General features: G+C 40.1%; 1 protein-coding gene across 5 annotated transcripts in view; it reads right to left on the reverse strand.

Moving 5' to 3' along the window:
• The window catches only part of TMEM94 (transmembrane protein 94), a 100,524-nt gene extending 100,065 nt beyond the window's left edge, over positions 1–459 (reverse strand). For all 5 annotated transcript variants that reach the window (XM_078386046.1, XM_078386043.1, XM_078386042.1 and 2 more), the window contains exon 1: positions 17–459. The gene's annotated coding sequence lies outside the window, so the exon portion shown is untranslated. The remainder of the gene's footprint in view (positions 1–16) is intronic.
• Between the last annotated feature and the right edge of the window lie 17,898 nt (positions 460–18,357).

The raw sequence follows: 18,357 nt of genomic DNA on the forward strand, positions 1-18,357 counted from the left end.
AAACCGGGGAACTTACCAGATTGAAACTTCAGCCTCCTGCTTTCTGCCTTCGGGACGCGAGTAGATTGTTGGGGCTTTCCCCCGCCAACCCGTGGACGCCCCGAGACCACCCTTCACGATATCGCCATAAGCGCCGCAACAGTCTCCATTCTTGCTATGGGCAAATAAAGCGCTTTGCTCCAGATTACCCTCAATGGGACTTCTGGCACAGTGAAATAAGATTGGCTCGGATTGGCTGGTGTCTCATTTCAGTTCAAAGGTTTAGTGGCGATAGGCTAGAGTAGGGTAAAGAGGGACGCTGTACTTCCGCCCTTCCTTCCAGTTCGTCACTTGTAAATGCTCTAGGTTCCAAGGGGTCAGTGTAAGCGGAGCTGTTTGTTGACTGTTGAAGCTGGGGGGGTTTCCTTGGGGTAGATCTCGCATGGATTTGTTGTAAGCGGCGGCAGCTGCTTCTTCAGTGCTGAGATCATTACAAAACCTTTGCCTGATATAGTGAAGGTATTTTTAGCACACGGATTCCCTTCCAGCCACTCCAACATTCTGTTACTATTTCTATTTTTATATTCATATACAGGAAGTTATATACCAGATATCTTATCACTAGTCCTCCGTAATCGCATGTAAAGAAGTGTTAACGACCTAAATATGATAAATATGGATTTATAATTTTGAATCATTCTATTTGCACTTGTTATTTAGTCATTAAGTCGTGTCCGACTCTTTATGAACCCATGGACCAGAGCACGCCAATCCGTCCTGCCTTCCACTGCCTCCTGGAGTTGGGTCAAATTCATGTTGGTAACTTCTGGTTACACTGTCCAACCATCTCGTCCTCTGTCCTCCCCTTCTCCTCTTGACCTCACACTTTTCCAACATCAGGGTCTTTTCCAGGGACTCTTCTTTTCTCGTGAGATGGCCAAAGTATTGGAGCCTCAGCTTCAGGATCTGTCCTTCCAGTGAGCACTCAGGGTTGATTTCCTTCAGAATGGATAGGTTTGTTCTCCTTGCAGTCCAGGGGACTGTCAAGAGTCTCCTCCAGCACCACAATTTAAAGGCATAAATTCCTCGGTGGTCAGCCTTCTTTATGGTCCAGCTCCCACTTCCATACATTACTACTGGAAAAACAATAGCTTTGACTATGCAGACCTTTGTCAGCAAAGTGATGTCTCTGCTTTTTAGGATGCTGTCTAGGTTTGTCATCGCTTTCCTCCCAAGAAGCTGGTGTCTTTTAATTTCGTGGCTGCTACTGAGTTTTCCAAACTTGCTGGCATATTGAGTGTAGCACCTTAACAGCGTCATCTTTTAAGGTTTTAAATAGGTCAACTAGAATTCCATCATCTCCACTGGCCTTGTTGTTAGCCATGCTTTCTAAGGGCCACTTGACTTCACTCTTCAAGATGTCTGGCTCAAAGTCAGCAACCACACTATCTGGGTTGTCCGGGACATCCAAATCTTTCTGGTATATTTCCTCTGTGTATTCTTGCCACCTCTTCTTGATATCTTCTGCTTCTGTGAGGTCCCTACCATTTTTGTCCTTTATCATGTCCATCTTTGCACAAAAGGTTCCTTTAATATCTCCAATTTTCTTTAATAGATCTCTGGTTTTTCCCTTTCTATTGTTTGCCTCTATTTTTTTCCTCTGTTGACTTAAGAAGGCCTTCTTGTCTCTCCTTGCTATTCTTTGGAAATCTGCATTCAGTTTTCTGTAACTTTCCCTATCTCCCCTGCATTTTATTTCCCTTCTCTTCTCTGCTATTTGTAAGGCCTCGTTGGACAGCCACTTTGCTTTCTTGCATTTCCTTTTCTTTGAGGTGGTTTTTGTTGCTGCCTCCTGTACAATGTTATGAGTCTCCATCCATACTTCTTCAAGGACTCTGTCCACCAAATCTAATTCCTCAAATCTGTTCTTCACTTCCACTGTGTATTCATATTTGGTTTAGCTTATACCTGACTAACCCAGTGATTTTTCCTGCTTTCTTCACTTTAAGCTTGAATTTTGCTATAGGAAGCTGGTGATCAGAGCCACAATGAGCTCCAGGTCTTGTTTTTCCTGACTGTATAGAGCTTCTCCATCTTTGGCTGCAGAGAACATAATCAATATGATTTCGGTATTGTCCATCTGGTGATGTCCATGTGTAGTTTGACTACCAGTTCGTTAACCTTCCCAAAATTAAATTTTCTGTGTTATTAACCAGTTGTATTGTTGTTCCCAGTAATCAGAAAAATACCAGAAAATGCTCCCTAGTGGCCAATTCTGTTATTGTATCTTTCAAATAGAAAATTACAGAAGAGAAAATAAAGGTATCCTTCCTTTGACATTTATTTATATATTATTAATTTATTCCTTTTATATCCCACTCTCACTAGTGTCACAGGACTACTCTGGGCAGGTTACAACTTGTAAAATAGAAAACAAACGCAAAAAGAGATTAAAACCAACAGCTATTTCAGATTAATGAAACTTGGAAAATATGTGTCAGTATGCCTCTCAACATTCCTTTGAATGTTCTTTAAAATTAGTTTTGAAAGTAAATAGTTTTGCTCATTGCTCGTTAAGTAACATAGGTGGTACTTGCTACACCTAACAAATAATTTACTATTAGTTGCATTGTTGCTTCTCATAAGTAACTAGTTATAGGCAATTACTTCTAACTAGTTACTTCTGCTCAAATCAAGGGTGCAGGACTTTTTTTTGGCCTGTGGGCTGGAGACCAATTTGGAAAGGGTTTTGAGGATTACATTCTAACACTGAGTTGGGCCAAGGATGTGGAGTGAAGTACTGAGTAGGCTGGGCCACAACAAAGTGGGCAGGAGTGTAACTGGATAGAGGAGTGTTGACAGTTATCTACAAATGTCAAGATCTAAGCCCCAGTGCAAAACTCCCCGTCTGCAAGGCACAGCTCAATTTATACCCTGATTTTCTGTCACCACTGCTTGTCAATTGCAAAGGGAAGAAGCTCGTTGAATTATAATGAACACTGGAGATTTTCTGTCCTTAGTGCATAAACAGTGAGTTAGTTCAAGTTGTTCTTTCCAGTGTGTGTTCACAGCTTCCCTTGTTGTATATCTGTCCTGGCTCTTCCCATTCTCTGCTGGGAAAGACACCACCACTCATGCTGATCTTGAGCCCTTATCTCCAAGAGGGCTCCCCAGAGGATTCCTGCTAATCATGGACTATATTCTGGGCACCCTATTGTGCAACGTCTGCTCCAGCGGTTTGTGGCAAATTTAGACTCCTGCCTATTGGGATGTCTGGAGATTTAGAGCATCAATTCCTACCTAGGCCACAGAAGTTCATTGAATTAGGCTGATGCAGTATCATGTGTAGAGCAATGCCGTGAAGTGTCTTGGTGTGGGATATGACCATTGATTCCCTCCATGGGTGGGTGGCATGTGGGTGTTGTCACTGCAACAGTCTTCTTATTGGTGGACATTGTGAGTGTTTCCATGGACACTGTTTTGTGTTTTTCTGAGTTGTGTGTTTTTGTCCCTCCTGTCCTTGGCTGAGTATGTGCAGAATTTGGCAGCTGTTCCAGCAGCAGAAGAGTGGCTTACTCACTCATAATTTCCATGTAGGATTCCTTAGTTCTGTTTCGGGTCTGAAATAACTGTTTCAGGTCTGAAATAACTAGCTACCATCCTGCAGTCTAGCTCTTCCAGTATAATAATTATGACCACATTGTTTCCCCTGTTTGTTTTTAAGAGAAACCATCCTCTCTTTTCTTTGTGCCCAAAAGAACCAGTATGGTAATTCAGGGATTTCCCTTTATTATGTTTCTCTCCATTTCTAGCCGCCTAGAGTGGTCTAATATGATCAGATAGGCGGGATAGAAATAAAATAAATAAATAAATAAATAAATAAATATTCTCCAGATTTCTAAATCTACACATTCTAACTCTGGGGGAAGGTTGCAACCCTAATGTTGAGGACTGATTGATGATGGGTCCCCCACCCAGCCTCTTATAAGAAAGAGCTGGAAAAACAATATCATTTTACTCTGTCATTAAGAATTAGAATTGTAGTACCTTAATGACAGGATCATGGCTGCTCTTCAATATTTTAGAACCTGTTTAATATACTAGTATCATGGGGGACTCCCAATGCAGTGTAATGGATAGATTGACATACTAGGACTCAGGAGAATAGAGTTCGAATCCCCACTTGGCCATGGAATATCACTGAGGGAGTGGATCTGGTAAAACCACTCCTTAAATGTCTTACTTACTTTGAAAAGGCCTGTTAGGGTTGCTATAAGTTAGTCCCAATTTCACAGCACAAAATACACACAACCAGAAGGGAAATAATCTTATTGTAGCTGTTGGTATTTATTTTAGGTAAGACTGTACATTTGTAAATATCTTCAAATATTTAATTTATAAAACCAAACAGTCTAATTTATGCACATTCTAATGGCATAAATTAATATAATTATTTTGTCACAGAATTTGCTTTTATCTTTTTTGAGCACAAATATTTTCTCTTTTTCTTTTCTTTCATACCCTTCCTCTCTTCCTTCCAGCACTTAGGCTAACCAAAGTACTGTACGTAATGCCTTGCCCTGGCATTATCAGTAGGATTCCCAGGTTTCAGGCTGCAGCTAATGTTCTCGTTAATTACTGTGCTTTTCCTGGTCCCCAAATAGGGAGATAAATCTCAGCGCCAGCTACAGTACCCCAGAAGGTAATCTGAGTTTTATGTACAGTATGTGATCAGAGTGGTCAAGGAAGCTGTCCAAAGTTGATTTGGGCCAGTCCAAATATCCTATGGTAGTTAAATCCCTGTTCTCTCACACAGAATTTTAATTTGTTGTTGTTTAGTTGTTCAGTCGTGTCTGACTCTTCATGACCCCATGGACCAGAGCACGCCAGGCCCTCCTGTCAATTTGGGGGAAGGGACAACAGTCCACACTGCATCTCAATTCACTACAATTCTCACTTGGATCACAGGTCCTCTGCCTTTCGTTGCCATTAACATTAATAAAAAGATTTATTCAGAGCAGAGACAAGTTGCTCATTTGCGGGGGGAAGTCCCTGTGATACTAGCATACTCTTCAGCTAGGCACAGTATGCCAGTGCAATGAGAACTGTTCCTTCAAGTGAGCGCCCCTCGTTTCTCCTTCAGATAATTTTTTATCATGCTTTTCCAGTACAATATGTGAGATAAGCACTGCAGTTTCATAAATGGTGATATCACTTCAGAGCTATGTCACTTACCACCCCCACCCCTAAATTTTAAAGGTCACTTGACTGTCGACAGCACCTCAGGACACATCCACCACTGCCCCATGGACTGATGTTCTGGCAGTCATATAGGCCAGAAGCCAAAAAAAGTATGTAATGCAAATGGAATTATTAAAAAACAAACAAAAAAACCTCACAAAAAACCCTAACCCTTGACAGATGAACAAAAAGTAACTAATGTCCATAAAAAAAGGACAGGGCTTACTTGCACTTCACTATACATCATAGTGATGTAATGATGGGAAATGGATTAACTTTAACCATGCCAACTTGGGTGCAAACTGTGGGATAAACTGTGGTGTTGTTGTACCCTAGAGTTGGCTTTCAATCATGGACACTCTTTTCTTTATCTATTCCTGGCTGGCACCAAGGTTCATGTGGTGAATATGAAGGTGTTTGTACTGCTGCAGATGGCACAAGAGGCCAAGGTGCCTGCATGCACAGGGTCCCTCCCCCATCTCTTCTTCTCCCTGATGGCTTTTTGGCACACTGATGTTGGGCTCCTTGCACCATTTGGAGCTAAGCAAGCAGCTTAAAGAACCAGTGCTTGTGACTCATTAGCCTTCATTTTACATAAACCTCACCAGTAATGGCAAAAATCCTGAACTTCTCCCAACACTGGACTGCTCCTACAACATCACAAGGGTCCATCCCCTGCTCTCAGATTTTGGCACTGAATCTCGGGGAGTGAGATGCTGCTGAACTAGCAACCCTAATTGTCATCCCAAATCTTAAGCTACGTACTTTTTGTGCTTATAAGAGCAACTTGGAAAATACTATTTAAAACAGCCAGGAGATGGCCATGTTAGTCTGTCTCAGCAAAAGCAACAGAATCTCATGGGAGCTAACAAGTTTATTTCACTTAAACTTGCAAAGACCATCACCTGCTTCTGGTGACACACAATGCTTTTTTTATGGACATAGAAGAGTTCTCTGGTATCAGGTGTAAACCAAAGGCTGCAGTTCTGTGAATCAGTGGTAGGTCTGCAGATCACATGTGGCACTCTTCCTGTAGAGGTTCCTGGTGCCTCTACAGTAGTCAACATTTGACTGTGCTGAGATTACAAGGCATGAGAAATTACGGTGTTCACTTTACAGGCATGCTGTAGTAGACACTAATGCAGTTGAATTGCATAGGTCAGACCTATAGCCTCTTGTTTTCCAGGTTACAGGTACAACAGTGTCTTATATATCAGTCCTGACCTACATGTGCAGCAAAGATGGGAATGTGGTATCAAAATGGACCTTGCTGCTTCGGACTGATGCAGTGGGTGAAGTCACATGTTAGAACAGTGGTTCTTAACCTTTTTGAAAGAAACGCCCCCTTGAGCCATTGAGGAAGTTATCATCGCCCCCCCTCCCCACGGTTATGATATCTTATTTATTTATTTATGTATTTATGTATTTATGTATGTATGTATTTATTTATTTATTTATTTATTTATTTAAGACACTTAAATCCTATGACCCCTGAAAACAAAATTCAATTCCAAGAAAATGAAATGCCCCAAAAAAGTAACATTTAATGATTTAGTTGCAAGCGAATTTTAAGACGCAAAAAATATAAAATATAAAATATAAAAAGGGCATAAAAACAAACCGCAATGCAGGAACTAAAAATTTCAAGACAAAAAGTCTGAAACTAAATTAAGATTGGAGGAAAATATATATTTATGCACACTGTAAAAAGGCTGCAGCCATCTTCACAGGTCTGGCTTGCTCCAGCGCCCCCACACCGCCCCTTTTCGTTCTACTGCCCCCCTGAAAAATGAAATCGCCCCCTGGGGAGCATTATCGCCCACGTTAAGAACCACTGTGTTAGAATACTGTCCTGGGTAAAGAATACTCTGTACAAGGCTAAAACTGGAACCACCATGTTCTGTTGTGCTCTCTACTTTTTTTATCTCTCTCTTAAGGGGTTTCTTATGTGAGAATTTTCCCTTAAGCTGTACCCTCTACCTGCACAGTTCATGCCAGCGCCTTGGAGAATTGCTGCATGTTTAGAGTAGACAGTAGACATGGATGTGTGACTAATCTTATCTTTCCAAAGAAGCACTCCAGGTGCTTTTGATTTTATGTTCATTGCAAAATGTCTCAGTATTAATCTCTCAATATTTCCAGCAGCACTTACTACCTCATTCAGGACTCGGTGCTTGCTTGCATTGGCAGGTGCTACATTTGCACAGATAACACCTATGAATCTGCACAAGCCCTGGCATGTTTGCTGTTGATCCTTAGAGAAGTAGCCAGGTTTATTTTTCTGATTAGAAAGGCATTAGCAAATAAAGGTATCTAAGAGGACATGATGTATGAGTTCGGTGATGCAGATTCATCAGTATAAGGAAAACCAAAATAAAAATAATAGATAAATTCATCTAATGGGACAAGAAAGGAAGGAAGGAAAGAAGAGAAATGGGGCATGGGTTCTAAAGAGCAAAGCACAGGGCTAATAAGAAAAAATATTGTTCTGAGCGAGGTGCATGCTGGATGTTGTTAAGTCATGTCTGACTTTTCGTGACCCCATGGACCAGAGCATGCCAGGCCCTCCTGTCTTCCATTGCCTCCCGGAGCTGGGTCATATTCATGTTGATCACTTCGATGACACTGTCCAACCATCACTGTCATCCCCTTCTCCTCTTGCCTTCACACTTTCCCAGCACCAGGGTCTTTTCCAGGGAGTCTTCTCTTCTCATGAGATGGCCAAAGTATTGGAGCCTCAGCTTCAAGATCTGTCCTTCCAGTGAGCACTCATGGTTGATTTCCTTCAAAATGGATAGGTTTGTTCTCTTTGCTTTTGATATTGTATTCCAGTACAGTACAGCTTTTCCCACTCGTTTGTTGACTATGAGGGCTACTCCATTCCTTCTACGGGCTATCATATCTACATTAGTAGATATGATACTCGTCTGAATTGAATCCGCCCATTCCCGTCCGTTTTAGTTCACTGACGTTCAGGATGTCAATGTTTATTCTTGCCATCTCCTGTTCGACCACATCCAGCTCATCAAGATTCATAGATCTTACATTCCAGGTTCCTATGCAGTATTTTTCTTTGCAGCATCGGACTTTCCTTTCACTTCCAGGCACGTCCACAACTGAGCGTCCCTTCAGCTTTGGCCTAACCACGTCATTAGTTCTGGAGCTACTCGTACTTGTCCTCCGCTCTTTCTCAGTAGCATGCTGGAAACCTTCCGACCTGAGGGACTTGTCTTCCAGCATTATATCTTTTAGACTTTTGTTTCTGTCCATGGAGTTTTCTTGGCTAAGATACTGGAGTGGCTTGCCAGTTCCTACTCCAGGTGAATCGCTTTAGTCAGAACTCTCCACTATGACCTGTCCATCTTGGGTGTCCCTGCATGGCATAGCCCATAGCTTCTCTGAATTACTCAAGCCCCTTTGCCACGACAAGGCAGCAATCTGTGAAGGCATGCTGGATGCCAAGAAAATAAAAGGAACAGAAGTGGCAAATAATGATAAATCCAGAAATGTGACAGTAGGTAGTTAGAAGTAACCTCTATTTTCCTTCCGGGCAATAAGTAACATAACTAGTTGTTACAAAGTTATTTTTAATAGAAACTAGCAGCATGTTAGATGTAATTAGGACATTAAAAAGCATTTTATAGAGATTTCAGCAAACATTTTTTCAGGATTTATGCCATTATTTTTTCAGTCCTAGGTGACAGAATAAGAATTTTTTTGTCTTTTGTGTATATATATTTTTGTGTGTGTGTTTGTGTGTGTGTGTGCATGCGTCTAAGATGCAGTATCAGAACTGGCTGCCAGAGAGAACCAGAAATTATTTCCTTGTATTTTTACAGCCTTTCACATAGAACACTACAAAGTGTTAATAACACACACATATCTAGTGGGATCAGAACAACGATAATGACAGTGGCAACCTGGCTACCAAGGAGTAATGACAAAAGCTATGTGTTCCTTTAAAAATGTAATTTTCCAAGCCCTGGATAAATCATAGGCCAAGAACCATTTTCTATAGTAAGTAACAAGATGTGGCATGGCAACCCATCCTCTAAAAAATGTTGTTTTTTTCCCCTTGGAAAAAGGGAACAAACACATGCTTCTTCACATAAAGAGTATGGTGGTGTTCTGTGTTCAGTGGGATCTACAAGAAGAATGCACTCTGCTTCATTGCAACATAAAAGATAATATTGAATGCAATAAAACAGCTGTCTTTGAAGCATGCCTAAATGATGTTTCACAAGCATACTATATTAACTGTTTGTGAAACATCATTTGAAAGTACTGTACAAGCAAGGTTGGTTTTGTATGACATGCAATGTCTTTCATATTTCTATTTTGCTTGTGTTTGGCCACACCAATTGTCAGCAAATGGAAGGAAGTATACAAATAGAAGATTATAGCAACCAGATCCCTTGTAAAACTGCATGACTGAGGCAGGGTAGTTGCACAATAAAAGCCTTGTCTAAAGGCACCACAAATATTAAATTTTATTATGGATGTCTTCAGTAAACCGACTGACGTAGGCACATACTACAGTACATGGCAAATTTAAAAGGAGGTTTGTGCCATGTACTGTCACATGTCTGCTTAACTTTGTAACGCCACACATCTTGTCCTTAATTAGAAAAATCAGCTACCCAAGCCTCATCAATTTGTACACATCAACTGCAAATTGTTCTTTGTATGCATTCATAGAGGTGAAAAAGAACTCTCAATCTTTTCCCATCATATTTAAAAAAAAAAAACCCAAAACACCTCAGGCTGATTAAAAATGACATTGGACAGTAAAGCCCAAGTAGCAATATATGAACACTTGGGAGGATTTGAACAAGAGGATAAGCCACAGATCCATGAGAATGCTGACTTCGCTATGGACACATATGCTCTGGTAGAGATTAAAAAAAAAAAACAGGATCTTCCTCTGTGCCTTTTTATTATTATTGTATCATGCAAATGCAGGCCCTTTAACTTTCTTCCAAACAAACTAGATTTTTTAAAAAAATCTGTTTTAAGTTTGCTTGTTTAGTTTGTTGAGAAAAAAAAATCCAGACAAGGGAAAGTGCCTATGTCTGAAAGATTAAATAACAAAAATGAAGCAGAGAACAGAAGACTTTTTGTTTATTATTTTAATTTGTATGCCATTCTTCTGTATGAAGACACCTAGAATGGAGCACACCATAGTACAGACAATCATTATATAATAAACAGTAAGACTTACCATAAATGGTAGAAATGCAAATAAAAATTCAAAACCAAATTATCACCCAAGGTGGGAATAGTTGGCCAGCATGCACTAACATGCTGCTCATCCACAGGAAGTTAGGGTTCTCTTATCTTAAACATTTCCTCCATCATTAAAAAAAAACAGACCCCAATGTATTTAAATTCTCTAATTTCCAACAAAAAAAATATAAACAGAAAGCATAGAAATAAACCATTTAGATCCTTCAAAGTTTTAATTTCCCCATCTCCAGCCTTTATATTTTAAAGAGAATAAGATGATGTAGCAATCCATAAATCTGCCCTTTTTCTTATGTGAAAGATAGTTAATTTCAAAACCAGGCACAGACACTTAGTTTACTTAGTTGAAAACAGTGAATTTATTTATTGTTTAACAATGAAACAATATTTATTTATTTTTTACTATGAGGCGTGGTAGAAAAAATATGTCTCTTGATTAGCTACAACTCCTTAGAAAGTTCTTTCCTGAACTTTGAGGAGATCACCCATTGACATATTCTTGGAATTCCCTGCCTTATAAAGGTCAGTTGGCTACTTCCTTACAGACCTTCCACTGGCAGATGGAAACCTTCTTTTTAACCTGCAAAACTTGCAGGATTGTATTTTTTAGAAGGAGATGCAGCAAATTTTTATCAGTATTTTTTAAAAATCAAGTATTTTAAATTTGCTTTAAATGTATGGTGTTTTTAACATTCTTTTGATTCAGCCCTATTCTAATTATCTTTTTTCAATTTATAGTGTTTTTAACACAGTATTTTAAAATATTTCCCAAGATTGGATGTCCACTTCAACTCCTTAACATCACCAGGTCCTTTCATGAAGAAATGAAGGGCACTGTAGTTTTTGATGGCTTGACATCAGATCCCTTTGACATCTGAAGCAGAGTGAAACAGGCCTGTGTCCTCATGCTGACTCTGTTTGGGATCTTTTTTGCTGTCATGCTGAAGCATGATTTTGGAACTGCAACAGAAGGTGTCTATCTGCAGACTAGATCAGACGGAAAGCCCTTTAATCTCTCTAGATTGAGAGTGGACCAAAGTCCAGCTGAAATGCATGCGGGACTTACTCTTCGCCGACGATGCAGCTGTTGATGCCCATTCTGCTGAAGAACTCTAACAATTTATGAACAGTTTTAATAAAGCCTGCCAAGATTTTATATTAACAATCAGCCTGAAGAAAACACAAGTCATGGGCCAGGGCATGGACTCACCTCCCTCTATTACCATCTCTACAGAAGAATTGGAGGTTGTTCATGATTTCATGTACCTTGGTTCGGTGATCTCTGACACTCTCTCCCTAGATGTCGAACTGGATCAATGCATTGGCAAAGCAGATACCATGTTCTCTAGACTCACAAAGAGAGTAAGAAGCTGACGGTATATACCAAGATCCAGGTCTATAGAGCCTGTGTTCTGAGTACACTCCTGTATTGCAGTGAGTCCTGGACCCTTTGTGCAATACAAGGATATCTGCAAGCAGGATCTGAAGGCCTTGGGGATGGACCTCAACAGATGGGAAACTTTGACATCTGAGCATTCAGCCTAGAGGCAGGCAGTGCAGCATGACATCTCCCAATTTGAAGAGACAGTTGTCCAGCAGGCCGAGGCAAAGAGGCAGTCCCAAAACCAGCAAAATCAGGGAGCTGGATAGGGGATAGATTGTATTTGTCTTCAGTGTGGAAGGGATTGTCACTCTTGAATTGGCCTTCTCGGCTACAGTAGACGCTGTTCCAAGACCTCTACTCAGAGCACGTTATCATAGTCTCTCGAGACTGAAGGATGCCTACATACAGCTTGAAAGTTATGCGAAGTATATAAAGTTCCTACTGAATATTTCTTATCTAGACCACAGCACTTTGAGATAATAACTTTCCATAGCAGGTCATCTCATGATTTAGACTGCTGCTCTTCCAAAACAAAGCAAAGCAGAAAAAATCTCAAATGCAGTCACCAAAAAAACTGCTGTTTGAATAAGTTTTAATATGTTTTTAAAAGTTATTTATTCTGTCTACAGAATATTATTTTTAAAGACTGGATTAAATTGTCAGAAATTTGAATAGCACAGGTAATTTAAGAGTTACATCAAACTGTGGAGTCATACAATAAATTGTATGCATGGATATTTGGAACTGAATGTTGCATTAATGTGGGAAAGTATGGAGCATAAAAAAGTTGACACATGACACTGGGAAACCACACCTATATTATCTGGGAGAATTAGCCAAGTTTTTAGCTAGCTTTTTGAAAGCCAGCTAAAAACTTGGCTATTCAAGCAGGCCTTCCTTCCAGCCAATTAAGTCTTTCTTATTTTTCTCCCCTTTTATGCCATGCCATCTTGGTAGTCTTCTTCAAATTATTTGTTCAATTGTAATTCTAATTTTATAATTTTATATATTTTATATATTATATTGTTCTGTTTTATCTATGTAAGCCACCCCGAGTAGACATGGTCAAGAGGGGCGGGGTAAAAATCCAATAAATAAAATAAATAAATTAGTATTTTTAAATTATGTTTTATCAAAGGAGTAGCCATGAGGAGATAAACAGAATCCACAGAGGCTGTTTAGGGCCAATGCTAATATTACAATATCACAAGTCACCAATGGTGGACCTATATTTTTTAGATGTGGAAGCTTGAGCAGCAACAAGATCTAGGTAACAACTGTTACCTTCTTCAGTGGGCTTGTTTCATGACAGATCACCACTAATCTTTTTAAAATGTGGACTTAAATTGCTTCTGGTGCCCCTCCAGGATTAGAGGCCCTAAAGCTTAGGCTTCATCAGTTTTATAGTAGATCCATCCCAAGTCATTAATGTCCACCCCTTTACTTCAATTAATGCAACATTTTCCTAGTGTGGAGTACACATCAGAGAAATCCTATTTCACAAGCTTATTTTTGACGGTGACATCCACCATTCTTTTTCCAAGGATTAATATTGGAATTTAAATTTATAGGTGTAAAAAGTCAAAATGACCCCTTTATACTGAAATGAATGTCTGCAGAAAATAATGTGGTTCCCTCTAAGAAATGCTACCACAGTAACAGGCAATTGGGACAGAGAAGGTTTGTGGAGCCAACTACAGTACTAAGAATCTTTTTGACCATCTTTGGTAAAACTGCCAAAGGTGCTAATTCTGAGACAGCTCCTCCTCCTTTGCAATGAGAAAACTGTAGACTCCTTACCACCACCAATCCATGAAGACTGATTCCCACTGAACAGTTAGAAGGAACTTCCTATGAGTAATAGCTGTTCAACAGTTAACTCTCCTTACTTGGAGACAAACTGACATTGGGCAGTCATCTGACCGCCATACTTCAGCTGTGGATTCCCATATTGGTAGGAGGTTCAACTAGCTAATCCTGGGATCACTCCCAATTCTATGTTTTCTATCTGCAGGAAAAACAAAAAGGAATCTCGTGGGATGCTAGAGATTAACTAGCAGTATTTGGCATAAGCCTCCCTGGACTGCAGCACTCTTTCTGACGCCTAATACATTTTAGGTGGCATACCTAATTCGTAACATTGGTATCACTGTGATGTATTTAAGATGTCTGACTATGAAAAAAAATTACTAACAATTTCCAAAGGGGGAACCATCTATATTTGTAGCACCAAAATGCCAGAGTTCAGTGACACCATAAGGACTAACATATGTATCTAACTTTCTGAATAGTTTAACTATGTCTCCGCCTCTGCTGAAGCAGTAAGCTACAAATAACAACAGGACACAGTCCACTGTTGGCATCTTCCCAAAGAAAACTGAATCTGGGTTAAGTACTTCACTATGTAACTTTTCACCCCTTGAACCAGTGGGAGAGAAAATACCAGGTTGCTGCATGAGTTGTCTAATGTTTTGTTAGCAGGAGGCCTTCATAGTCTTCTACTATTGCTAACCTTTATGGTTTTGTGATCTGTAAGTAATTCTGATGGGAAAGAATGCAGTTACTCCTTATGAATAAGTGCTGACAGTACTGTCATGATCAGAAGCATTTAAATAGTCTTACTGTGCAAGCTTCATCATGTTTACTTGGAAGTAAATCCCAGAGGCAGAGGCATATGGAGGCAGTGACAGATTTTACTTTCTTGGGCTCCATGATCACTGCAGATGGTGACAGCAACCACGAAATTAAAAGATTCCTGCTTCTTGGGAGGAAAGCAATGATAAACCTTGACACCATCTTAAAAAGCAGAGACATCACCTTGCCAACAAAAGTCCGAATAGTCAAAGCTATGGTTTTTCCTGTAGTGATGTATGGAAGCAAGAGCTGGACCGTAAAGAAGGCTGATCACCGAAGAATTGATACTTTTGAATTGTGGTGCTGGAGGAGACCCTTGAGAGTCCCCTGGATTGCAAAGAGAACAAACCTATCCATTTTGAAGGAAATCAACCCTGAGTGCTCACTGGAAGGACAGATTCTGAAGCTGAGGCTCCAATACTTTGGCCATCTCATGAGAAGAGAAGACTGCCTGGAAAAGACCCTGATGTTGGGAAAGTGTGAAGGCAAGAGAAGGAGGGGATGACAGAGGACGAGATGGATGGACAGTGTCATCAAAGCTAACAACATGACTTTGACCCAACTCCAGGAGGCAGTGGAAGACAGGAGGGCCTGGCGTGCTCTGGTCCATGGGGTCACGAAGAGTCAGACACGACTTAACGACTAAACAACAACAACAAATCCCAGTGTATTCAATGGGCCCTCTTAGAAAATTATAAAATACAGATCGGGTATTGTAGCATCTTAAAGGCTAACTAATTTATTTAATAAGAAGAAAAAAATAAAAATTAAAGACAACAAAGCTTTATTTTTGTTTTTGCCTGTTATGCTTACACAGACTAACTCTTCTACCTCTTCCCAGACCACAACTGACTTATTTAAGTATGTACTTCCATGGATAAAAATCCACTTCCACAGAAACATGGAGCATAACCAGACACATGGCATCTCCCAGATAAATTATGTCTATGATTACAGTCTAAATTTACCATTTCTTTTAATTATTTTATATTTACATTGACTTCAGTGACACCTAAAGGAGGATAGCAGAAGTAATTTGATTCCATTTAGAAATACAGAGCATTGCCCTCATAATAGGAATATGACTGAAATAGAGCTACAGAAATTGGTAAAAGTAGAAGTCATCCTCAGTTTTCCTCTAAGCATGGATTTGTATAGGACTAGGTGCTATCTCTTGTCTAAGTGCTATGTATTCAGGTATAAATGAGGAATAAATAAGCCGTGCTCATGACAGAATGCAAATCTGTTCCTGCAAAAGTGTAGCTCTTTTTTTCAGACCAGTGCTACCTTAATTGGCCAAATTTTAGGATAATATTAAAGGGATACAAGCGAAACATCCTGTATTTACTATGTAGCCAAAGATATACTGACTGGATTTTATAGCCAAAATCCTACTGCTGACATAGTAAATTACAATACAGTAGGCCCATTTACCCCTTCATGGATTGCTGATTGGTCATCACAAACACTCTTTTCCAACAACACAAGAGGCGACTCTACACATGCACATCACCAGATGGGCAATACCGAAATCAGATTGATTATATTCTCTGCAGCCAAAGATAGAGAAACTATACAGTCAGCAAAAACAAGACGTGGAGCTGATTGTGGCTTTGATCATCAGCTTCTTATAGCAAAACTGAAGAAAATAGGAAAAACCACTGGGGTAGTCAGGTATAATCTAAACCAAATCCCTTGTGAATACACAGTGGAAGTGAAGAACAGATTTAAGGAACTAGATTTGGTGGACAGAGTGCCTGAAGAACTATGGATGGAGGCTCATAACATTGTACAGGAGGCAGCAACAAAAACCATCCCAAAGAAAAGGAAATGCAAGAAAGCAAAGTGGCTGTCCAACAAGGCCTTACAAATAGCAGAAAAGAGAAGGGAAATAAAATGCAGGGGAGATAGGAAAATCTACAGAAAATTGAATGCAGGCTGTGGCGATTGCGCATGTCAGTCATGCTATTTATATTCATGAGCTGATTTGCATGAACCAATGAGAGGACTGGAGAAACGGAGTCAGCAGCTACATGAGGCTTGACAGGAGGAGTCATCAGATAGGGTTAGTCAGAGAGAGAGGGAACAGATACAGTAGTGCCTCGCATGACGACGTTAATTCGTTCCAGCAAAATTGCTGTTGAACAAAAACGTTGTCATGCAATTTTAAAAAGCCCATAGAAACGCATTAAAACCCAATTAATGTGTTCCTATGGGCTTCAAACCCACCGTCCACCAAAGATCCTCCATACCGCGGCCATTTTCACTGCCCGTGCAGCAAGGAATCCATCCCAGAAAACAGCGGGTGGCCATGTTTTTCACCCAGCAGCCATTTTGAAAACGCCGATCAGCTGTGCGAAAATCATCGCTTTGCGATGATCCGTTACCAAAGCAGGGAACCGATCATCGCAAAGCAAAATTCACCCATAGGGAACATCGTTTTGCGAATGCTTTTGCGATCGCAAAAACATCAACGTCATGCAATTTCATCGTCAAACGGAGTGCTCGTAAAGCGAGGCACCACTGTACTGAGAGAGATAGATCTGGTTAGGAAAATAGGTAGAGAAGGTGGTAATGATATAGCAAGAGAAAATAAGTACAGTATGTACTGAGAGAACTGTTGATGAATTGCTTATGTATAATGTGTATCTGAAGAACTTATGTTATTATTTAATCTGCTTCACTCAAATAAATAAGTTCTGTTTCTGTTCACAAGACAAGTGTTCTGACAAACGTCATTTATATTGTGGACTGAGGTAATCCACTGGTGGCAGCGAGAAGAAAACACAACATGAGCCTTTGTAAGGGAAAGACAAGCAAGGGCCACAAGGGCAAAGGCCACACAGACTTCCAAAGAATAGCAAGGATACACAAGAGGGCCTTCTTAAACGAACAGTGCAAAGAAATACTGTAGAGGAAAATAATAGAAAGGGAAAAACCAGAGATCTGTTCAGGAAAATTGGAGATATTAAAGAAACCTTTTGTGCAAAGATGGACATGATAAAGGACAAAAATAGGAGGGATCTCACAGAAGCAGAAGACATCAAGAAGAGGTGGCAAGAATACACAGAGGAATTATACCAGACAGATTTGGATGTCCTGGACAACCCAGATAGTATGGTTGCTGACCTTGAGACAGACATCCTGGAGAGCGAAGTCAAGTGAGCCTTAGAAAATATGGTTAACAACAAGGCCAGTGGAGGTGATGGCATTCCAGATGAACTGTTTAAAATCTTAAAAAGAGTACAGTACACTGTTAAGGTGCTACACTCAATATGCTGGCAAGTTTGGAAAACTCAGCAGTGGCCGGAGAATCGGAAAATATCGGTCTACATCCCAATCCCAAAGAAGGGCAGTGCCAAAGAATGGTCCAACTACTGTAAAATTGCACTCATTTCACACGCTAGCAAGGTTATGCTCAAAATCCTCCAAGGCAGGCTTCAGCAGTACGTGGACCGAGAACTCCCAGAAGTACAAGCTAGATTTTGAAGGGTCAGAAGAACTAGAGACCAAATTGCTAACCTGGACTGGTCAAACTACCGGTTGCACTAAAGCATTTGAAACTAAAGGGCTTAGAAATGATTACATGGCTGTATTCTTTGTGTGTGTGTGTTTAAGTAGCTGTGAGAGTCTCAAATAGGTTTTAGGTGTTGCGAAGGGAAGTTTAATTATTCTTGCTATTGTTTTTCTGTGGCTCAGTACCTATCAGCATATACTCTTTGCTTCAAATACGGTTTTAAAAGCATGTATTTTTATTTTATTTATTTACTTTAAAATTTTGTGAAGGAAAGCAGGAGGCAAGTGAGCCGTCCTCACCAATAGAACCATCAAAAGAGGAAAGAGGAGTCAGTAAGGGTGATATAGGAGAGATGGAA

The sequence above is a fragment of the Pogona vitticeps genome, chromosome 2, assembly GCF_051106095.1.
Source record: "Pogona vitticeps strain Pit_001003342236 chromosome 2, PviZW2.1, whole genome shotgun sequence".
Classification (NCBI taxonomy): domain Eukaryota; kingdom Metazoa; phylum Chordata; class Lepidosauria; order Squamata; family Agamidae; genus Pogona; species Pogona vitticeps.